The 9,530-nt window shown below is 40.1% G+C and overlaps 1 long non-coding RNA gene across 1 annotated transcript; it reads left to right on the top strand.

Annotated features, from left to right (window-relative positions):
* The first annotated feature begins 1,463 nt into the window (after positions 1–1,463).
* LOC119305706 lies at positions 1,464–2,784 on the top strand. Its single transcript, XR_005148749.1, has 3 exons — positions 1,464–1,615; positions 1,706–1,854; positions 2,724–2,784. It is a non-coding gene; the product is annotated as an uncharacterized LOC119305706 (long non-coding RNA).
* Positions 2,785–9,530: the final 6,746 nt, after the last annotated feature.

A 9,530-nucleotide genomic window follows, 5' to 3' on the forward strand; every position in this document is an offset into this window, starting at 1 on the left:
ATGAAGTTGTGCCTATTTTGCATTGTAGTTCAGGCAATGTTTAGATAAAATATGTCCCTAGATTACATAGTATGCATGCCCTCTGTTACTTGCTGAATGTCTCTTGGGTAACTAAAAATGTTCAGAATAAGCTAAATTTTAGAAATTCTTCATGGATTATGATTGGCAGTTATATGCCACCAGATTTCAAGACTGCTGCTTGAACAGTTTGTTATCCATGAAGCTTAGAAGTGTTAGACGGACTAAATTTGCTATCATTTGCGACCATTTTTTCCCTAAGGCCATCAGATCCACTGACACACTTTGCTACCCTAAGGGAGTCATGTTACAGTTTTTGTGTTCAATCACCCACCAGTCACCACAAATGCAAATGGTTAGTTTATTACAATACAGATTTACTGCTGTTTATTTGTATATGAGATTTTCTCAGTTTCACTTCTCACATGATATTTACAGCATAATCAATTCTCAATCGACCTGCTTTGGTTGTACTTTTTTATTTGCTTTGTTCAGATTTATTTGATGTCCAATGCTATATTATGTGCATCTCTGAAGAATAATACGGAAACTGATTGTGGTTAGTATGTCCTGCAAGATTGCTTTAAAAAATGCCTCAATGCAGCCTTCTGATTCATATATATGATGCATTTAGTTCCTTCTCCATTTATTATACACTGTACTGTTTTGACATGCCCAATTATCAAGTACAATCATTTTAAGATATATTACTATACCCCCCCCCCTTCTAAAAAGGTATATTGCTATAATGTAGTAGGGCGCTCATTTGATTCACTAAACAAACTTTAGACAATTGGTTGAGCTTCGGCATATCTGCACCTATGTTAGAATCGGATCAAACTCCTACGTTTACTAATACAAATTTTGCCCAAACAAATTGATTATTTTGTCTAACATATATTGTTGCTAATGCGTTCATGCTTTCCTCAGATTCTGATATGCTGAAAAGTTTGCCAAAGTTGAGTCGCCGGGAACTTAAAGTAGCGCATGAGGATTTTAGCACCATAATTGGCTCAACTCCGGAGATTGTAGTCTACAAAGGAACAATGAAGGATGGACCTGAGGTTTTTGTCATATCATTATGTGCCTTTGAAGGTCATTGGACTAGCGAGCATGAGCTCTTTTACCAAAACAATGTAGTTCGTTTGTCTAAAATTGTGACTCAGAAACACCTTTTAACTCAAATAATAAATAAATAAAATGGGATGAACATTGTAGGTTATGATCTGGCAAGGTTGAGTCATGAGAACATAGCAAAGTTTCTGGGCTATTGCAGAGAGAGTGACCCATTCTCGAGGATGTTACTCTTTGAGTACGCATCAAATGAGACCCTGTACGAGCACCTACACCGTAAGTCTATCTCTTCAATTTCGTTACGACAGAAATATTTTGCATATTCTGTGCATTGTAATTTGATCTCATTTGTTTTCTTCCTTTAGATGGAGAAGAGGCCCAATTCTCTTTGCTCAAACGAATGAAAATAGCCATCAGCATCGCCCAAGGTTTAAGGTATCTGCACACCGAGTCGCAGCCGCCTTTCGCTATATCAGAGCTGAACTCCAATTCAGTATACGTTATAGAAGATTCTACCCCCAAGGTACTTGCATGGCTTTTCTGTACAAAATGAACTTTGAAATCCACTTTAGACAATTGTTCATGACTTGACAGAAATCATTCTTATGAGCAGGCTGACGACGTCGTCTACTGAAGCCCCACCAGCGACGCGACGGGAGAGCTCCGGCCTGTACGTGGGTGTGGGAAGACAGATCCGCATCGCCAGCCTACACAAGGCCATGTCAACGCCTCGACGCAGGGTTCATCATCCGTCTTCGTCGGGTAAGCAAAGCAATCCACCTTTCCTCTTTCTCATCAGATCCATTTTATTGTGATATTGCATTTAAGTCAACCAATTTTTATGATTCTTTCGGTGTTAAAGAAAATGGATTTTTACCTGAATAAATTTCGTGTATAGATATGTAGAGGATGAACTCAACAAGCGGATCTTTCAAGGTTAATTAGCCAAGCGGATCTTTCAAGGTTAATTAGCTTTGCACATTTTATTAAATAGATGCAGTGGCATAGCACCTTCAATATCATGCTTGCACTCACATGTTTTCCAACAGCACCATGAATGCTGCCCAGAATTGCCATGCCTTCCGCTTTCGCTATAAGTTCCTATGCTGCTCCCTGCCCCCTCCTCCTGTCACGTGTGTTGTTTCCCTTGTCATCAGTGAGCTCTAGAAAACACAACTGCAAGGTACAGAATAGTTGCCACTTAGTTAGCATTTTAGTTAATAGTGTAGACATGTTAGTAACACTATAATGTTGGACAATAAATGAATTCGACAACATCCGAATGAACTTATCTTGCTTCCATGAATAGTAAAATCATCTTTAATAATTTCCCTGATTTTGCTTATATTCATGTTTCTTAACATGTTTAGAATGTTGTTTTCTCCAAAATGCAGCGTTTACCTTCCATTTGGAGCATAGGATGCATTTTTTCATCATTTGCTGATTGAAAAAACCATTTTTCTGATAAAACGCAATCCATCAGTTAAGACTTAATTAATTGCCTTCTAGACACACCTTCAAATATATAAAAGTTCTCTGATAAGGTAGTCGTGCGAAGACTGTATTTTTGGTTTACATTGTTAATGTTTTCAGTGACCACAAATTTGACTTTCTTTTTTGCTTCTTTTCAGCTTTCAGGTTCTAAATGAGAAGGTAAGGATGTACTTGAGCTGCATGAGAAGACCTAGTTCCATTATCTCAGAAGCCAGAAGTTTCCCATTTAATATCTTTGGTTCTAAAATTTGTTTAAGAAAATGGCCATTTTGCTATTAGCACCACGATTATGTGTCAATTGTAGATTCTTAATTGTTTAGAATTATTTTATATGTTTGATTCCTTCGGTTCATATTTATTCAACAACAAAATATTTTCAAGATTGGTCCGTTTGAGGATCAAACTTCGAACATGTGAATTGATGTGGCATCAAGCTAAGTCCGTTGATACATTGCTATCCTTTTTTGCTTTGCACAATTAATCTTGTCACTAGAGATGTATGTAAATCCTCTAGCTTTGCTTATTTTATCTTTTTATTTCAGCTTATAGAATATCGTGCCATGCGTTCACAAATTACATGGTCATGTGGGTGGATTGTTTCTCCCGTTGCAACGCACGGGCATTGTTTCCTAGTATTCATAATATTGATGCCAAAAGATGCAAAGTTAATAATGATTGTGCAACTTATTTGTGGCACTGCCGTTTGGGTCATATTGGTGTAAAGCGCATGAAGAAACTCCATAAGGATGTATTTTCGGAATCACTTGGTTATGAATCATTTGATGCTTGCGAACCGTGCCTTTTGGGCAAGATGACTAAAACTCCGTTCTCCAGAACAATGGAACAAGCTACTGACTTATTGGAAATAATACATACCGATGTATGCAATCCAATGAGTGTTGATGCTCGTGGCAATTATCGTTATTTTCTGACCTTCACAAGATGATTTGAGCAGATATGGGTATATCTACTTGATGAAACATAAGTCTGAAATAGTTGAAAGGTTCAAAGAATTTCAGAGTGAAGTGGAAAAATCATCGTAACAAGAAAATAAAGTTTCTGTGATCTGATCGCGGAGACAAATATTTGAGTTACGAGTTTGGTCTTCAATTAAAACAATGTGGAATAGTTTCACAGCTCACGCCACCTGGAACACCACAACATTCTGGTGTGTCCGAACGTCGTAACCGCACTTTATTGGATATGGTGCGATCTATGATGTCTCTTACTGATTTACCACTATTGTTTTGGGGTTATGCATTAGAGACAGCTGCATTCACGTTAAAAGGGCACCATCTAAATCCGTTGAGACGACAGCATATGCACCGTGGTTTGGCAAGAAACCAAAGTTGTTGTTTCTTAAAGTTTGGGGCTGCGATGCTTATGTGAAAAAGTTTCAACCTGATAAGCTCGAACCCAAATCAGGGAAGTGCGTCTTCATAGAATACCCAAAGGTAAATATTGGGTACACCTTCTATCACAGATCCGAAGGCAAGTTATTTGTTGCTAAGATGGATCCTTTCTAGAGAAGAAGTTTCTCTCGAAAGAAGTGAGTGGGATGAAAGTAGAACTTGATGAGGTAATTGTACCTTCTCCCTTATTGGAAAGTAGTTCATCACAGAAATCAGTTCCAGTGATTCCTACACCAATTAGTGAGGAAGTTAATGATGATGATCATGAAACTTCAGATCAAGTTGCTACCAAACCTCGTAGGTCTTCCAGAGTAAGATCCACACCAGAGTGGTACGGTAATCGTGTTCTGGAAGTCATGTTACTAGACCATGATGAACCGACAAACTATGAGGAAGTGATGATGAGCCCAGATTCCGCAAAATGGCTTGAAGCCATGAAATCTGAGATGGGATCCACGTATGAGAACAAAGTATGGACTTTGGTGGACTTGCCCGATGATCGGCAAACCATAGAAAAATAAATGGATCTTCAAGAGGAAGACAAACGTTGATAGTAGTGTTACTATCTACAAAGCTCGACTTGTCGCAAAAAGTTTTTTGACAAGTTCAAGGTGTTGACTACAATGAGATTTTCTCAACTGTAGCGATGCTTAAGTCTATCTGAATCATGTTAGCAATTGCCACAATTTATGAAATCTGGCAAATGGATGTCAAAACTGCATTCCTTAATAGTTTTCTTAAAGAAGAGTTGTATATGATGCAACCAGAAGGTTTTGTCAATCCTAAAGGTGCTAACAAAATATGCAAGATCCAGCAATCCATCTATGAACTGGTGCAAGCATCTCGGAGTTGGAATATACGCTTTGATGAGTTGATCAAAGCATATAGTTTTATACAGACTTGCGGTGAAGCCTGTATTTACAAGAAAGTGAGTGGGAGCACTATAACATTTCTGATAAGTATATGTGAATGACATATTGTTGATCAGAAATAATGTAGAATTATTCTACAAAGCATAAAGGAGTGTTTGAAAGGAGATTTTTCAAAGAAAGACCTCGGCAAAGCTACTTACATATTGAGCATCAAGATCTATTAAGATAGATCAAGACGCTTGATAAGATTTTCAATGAGTACATACCTTGACAAGATTTTGAAGTAGTTCAAAATGGAACAGTCAAAGAAAGAGTTCTTGCCTGTGTTGCAAAGGTATGAAATTGAGTAAGACTCAAATCCCGACCACAACAGAAAATAGAAAGAGAATGAAAGTCATTCCCTATGCCTTAGCATAGGTTCTATAAAGTATGCTATGCTATGTACCAGACCTATTTATACCTTGCTCTGAATTTGGCAAGGGAGTACAATAGTGATCTAGGAGTAGATCACTGGACATTGGTCAAGAATATCCTTAGTGAGGACTAAGGAAATATTTCTTGATTATGGAGGTGATAAAAGAGCCCATCGTAAAGAGTTACATCGGTGCAAGCTTTTACACCGATCCAGATGACTCTAAGTCTCAATCTGGATGCATATTGAAAGTGGGAGCAATTAGCTAGAGTAGCTCCGTGCAGAGCATTGTAGACATAGAATATTTGCAAAATACATACGGCTCTGAATGTGACAGACCCATTGACTAAGCTTCTCTCACGAGCAAAACATGATCACACCTTAGTACTCTTTTGGGTGTTAATCACATAGCGATGTGAACTAGATTATTGACTCTAGTGAACCCTTTGGGTGTTGGTCACATGACGATGTGAACTATGGGTGTTAATCATATACAAATATGAATATTGGTGTTAAATCACATGGCGATGTGAACTAGATTATTGACTCCAGTCCAAGTGGGAGACTGAAGGAAATATGCCCTAGAGGCAATAATAAAGTTATTATTTATTTCCTTATTTCATGATAAATGTTTATTAATCAAGCTAGAATTGTATTAACCGGAAACATAATACATGTGTGAATACATAGACAAACATATAGTCACTAGTATGCCTCTACTTGACTAGCTCGTTGAATCAAAGATGGTTAAGTTTCCTAACCATAGACATGTGTTGTCATTTGATTAATGGGATCACATCATTAGGAGAATGATGTGATTGACATGACCCATTCGTTAGCCTAGCACTTGATCTTTTAGTATGTTGCTATTGCTTTATTCATGACTTATACATGTTCCTGTAACTATGAGATTATGCAACTCCCGTTTGCCGGAGGAACACTTTGGGTGCTACCAAACGTCACAACGTAACTGGGTGATTATAAAAGAGTACTACAGGTGTCTCCAAAGGTACATGTTGGGTTGGCGTATTTCGAGATTAGGTTTTGTCACTCCGATTGTTAGAGAGGTATCTCTGGGCCCTTTCGGTAATGCACATCACTATAAGCCTTGCAAACAATGTGACTAATGAGTTAGTTGCGGGATGATGCATTATGTAACGAGTAAAGAGACTTGCCGGTAACGAGATTGAACTAGGTATTGGATACCGACGATCGAATCTTGGGCAAGTAACATACCGATGACAAAGGGAACAATGTATGTTGTTATGCGGTTTGACCGATAAAGATCTTCGTAGAATATGTAGGCGCCAATATGAGCATCTATGTTCCACTATTGTTTATTGACCGAGAATAGTTCTAGGTCATGTCTACATAGTTCTCGAACCCGTAGGGTCCGCACGCTTAAGGTTTCAATGACAGTTATATTATGAGTTTATGAGTTTTGATGTACCGAAGGAGTTCGAAGTCCCAGATGAGAGCGGGGACATGACGAGGAGTCTCGAAATGGTCAAGACGTAAAGATCGATATATTGGACGACTATATTCGGAGTTCGGAAAGGTTCCGAGTGATTCGGGTATTTTTCGGAGTACCGGAGAGTTACGGGAATTCGCCGGGGAGTATATGGGCCTTATTGGGCCATACGGGAATAAAGGAGAGAGGCCAAAAGGAAGGAGGCCTGCGCCCCCCCTATGGTCCGAATTGGATAAGGGGCGCCACCCCCCTTTCCTTCTTCCTCTCCCCCTCTTTCCCCTTCTCCTACTTCAACAAGGGAGGTGGAATCCTACTAGGACTAGAGAGTCCTAGTAGAACTCCACACTTGGTGCGCCCCCTCCTAGGGCCGGCCTCCTCCCCCCTTGCTCCTTTATATACGGGGGCAAGGGGGCATCCCATGACACACAAGTTGATCTACGGATCGTTCCTTAGCCGTGTGCGGTGCCCCTCTCCACCATATTCCACCTCGGTCATATCATCGCGGAGTTTAGGCGAAGCCCTGCGCCGGTAGAACATCATCATCGTCACCACGCCGTCGTGCTGACGGAACTCATCCCCGACACTTTGCTGGATCGGAGTCCGGGGATCGTCCTCAAGCTTAATGTGTGCTGAACTTGGAGGTGCCGTACGTTCGGTGCTTGGATCGGTCAGGTCGTGAAGACGTACGACTACATCAACTGCGTTGTCATAACGCTTCCGCTTACGGTCTACGAGGGTACGTGGACAACACTCTCCCCTCTCGTTACTATGCATCACCATGATCTTGCGTGTGCTTAGGAATTTTTTTGAAATTACTAAGTTCCCCAACACCACCCTTGTGGCTGCCTTGGCTGTTGCCTGACTTGCACTCCAAGTCCTGTGGATCACGTTCGTTCCAAAAATCACGCCCCCGAAGGTTTCATTCCGTTTGGACTCCATTTGATATCCCTTTTCTTCGAAATACAGAAATAGGCAAAAAACAACAATACGGGCTGGGCCTCCGGTTAGTAGGTTAGTCCCAAGAATGATATAAATGTGTAAAGTAAAGCCCATAAACATCCAAAACAGGTAATATAATAGCATGGAACAATCAAAAATTATAGATACGTTGGAGGCGTATCAAGCGCATGGCAACCTTTGCTTCCCTCTGCGAAGGGCCTATCTTTTACTTTTATCTCCTACCCTTATACAAGAGTCATGGTGATCTTCACCTTTCCCTTTTAAACTTTTTCCTTCGGCAAACACTATCTGTTGGGGAGATCCGGATATATATATCCACTCGGATGTAGGTTATCATAAAGTATTATTGTTGACATTACCCTTGAGGTAAGAGGTTGGGAGGCGAAACTATAAGCCCCTATCTTTCTCTGTGTCCGATTGAAATTTTTTGTACCCATAAGTATCGTGTGAGTGTTAGCAAGTGTGAAAGATTAAATGATAGTTGAGTATGCAGACTTGCAGAAGAGCTCTTATATTGACTCTTTCTGATGTTATGATAAATTGCAATTGCTTCAGTGATTGAGATAATAGTTTGTTAGTTTTCAATGAAATTTCTGATTCATACTTTATCTTGTGAATGAATTGTTACTTTATCATAAGAAATTATATGGCATTATATGTTGCTATTCTAAAGGTGATCATGATGCCCTCATGTCCGTATTTCATTTTATCGACACCTCTATCTCTAAACATGCGGACATATTTTTTGATATCGGCTTTCGCTTGAGGACAAGCGGGCACTAGTACGCGTCAGTGCTATACAAACGGTTTTTAACCCCTTTCCGCGATGGCATTTGGAACCGTCGCCAAGTGAGTGTGGATGATAGGGGGGTCCTTCCCACATGACCCAGAAACCGTCGGGGATAGGGAGCCTTGATGCATACAGTTGTCCCTATATAACCATTTCCGATATCTCGAATATTCCAACGCTTCATCCTTGCTACTTGTTTGTGCTCGCATTGCCATCGCAGTCGGAGTTTTGTGGTTTTACCTAAAACCAGGCAGATTCTAGGCATGGGAGCTTTCCAGGAAGATTCCAGGCACGGGAGATTTATGATGCCTGGCACATCACAAAGAGTTCGTGATTATAAACCGTGTATGATAGGTAGACAATCACACACATTTAGTTTTCCCGCACTGTATGTGATAGTGTTTGAGATCACACACGCTTTGCAAATGGCAACGGTGTGCATTGTTACACACGTTTCCTCTCCGTGAACCGTGTCGGATTATGATGTATATTGCACACGTTCTGCTTTATTAACCGTGTGTGCCGTAATGACCTGCACACCGTAAGTTCGCCCTAATTTAATTGTTGTTATTTAAAATTATACCTAATTTAAACTTGAAAGTAGGCTATAGCTTTATTCATATCCATCAGGTTCAAACAACCAATGCATTATTCGATTCACAGGTATATGTTTAAGAATTACATAAGCACCAAATAAAGAATGATGAACCAGGGTTCTATACTTGTACTATTACAGATAGTAAAGAAAGAGGCGACATACGTTCTGGTTGCTGAACAAGGTGATGCGGAATGGCCCTATTGTGCTCTCCTAGATGCAGAAGGCATGCGGGACTCTAGTCCAACCCCTTGTGATGGCCGGCCGCCAATCAAGTAGTTTGAGAGGTAATCTTGAGTAAACTACTTCAGGATCCACTGCAAAAGAAAAAAGATTCAGATATTGTCATCCAACACAACTGATTACAGGCAGTAAAAAGAAGGCTACTGGTTTCTTACTTACCATCCTGCAGTTCACTGTTGTCTTGCATAA

Source organism: Triticum dicoccoides, chromosome 5B (genome assembly GCF_002162155.2).
Source record: "Triticum dicoccoides isolate Atlit2015 ecotype Zavitan chromosome 5B, WEW_v2.0, whole genome shotgun sequence".
Classification (NCBI taxonomy): domain Eukaryota; kingdom Viridiplantae; phylum Streptophyta; class Magnoliopsida; order Poales; family Poaceae; genus Triticum; species Triticum dicoccoides.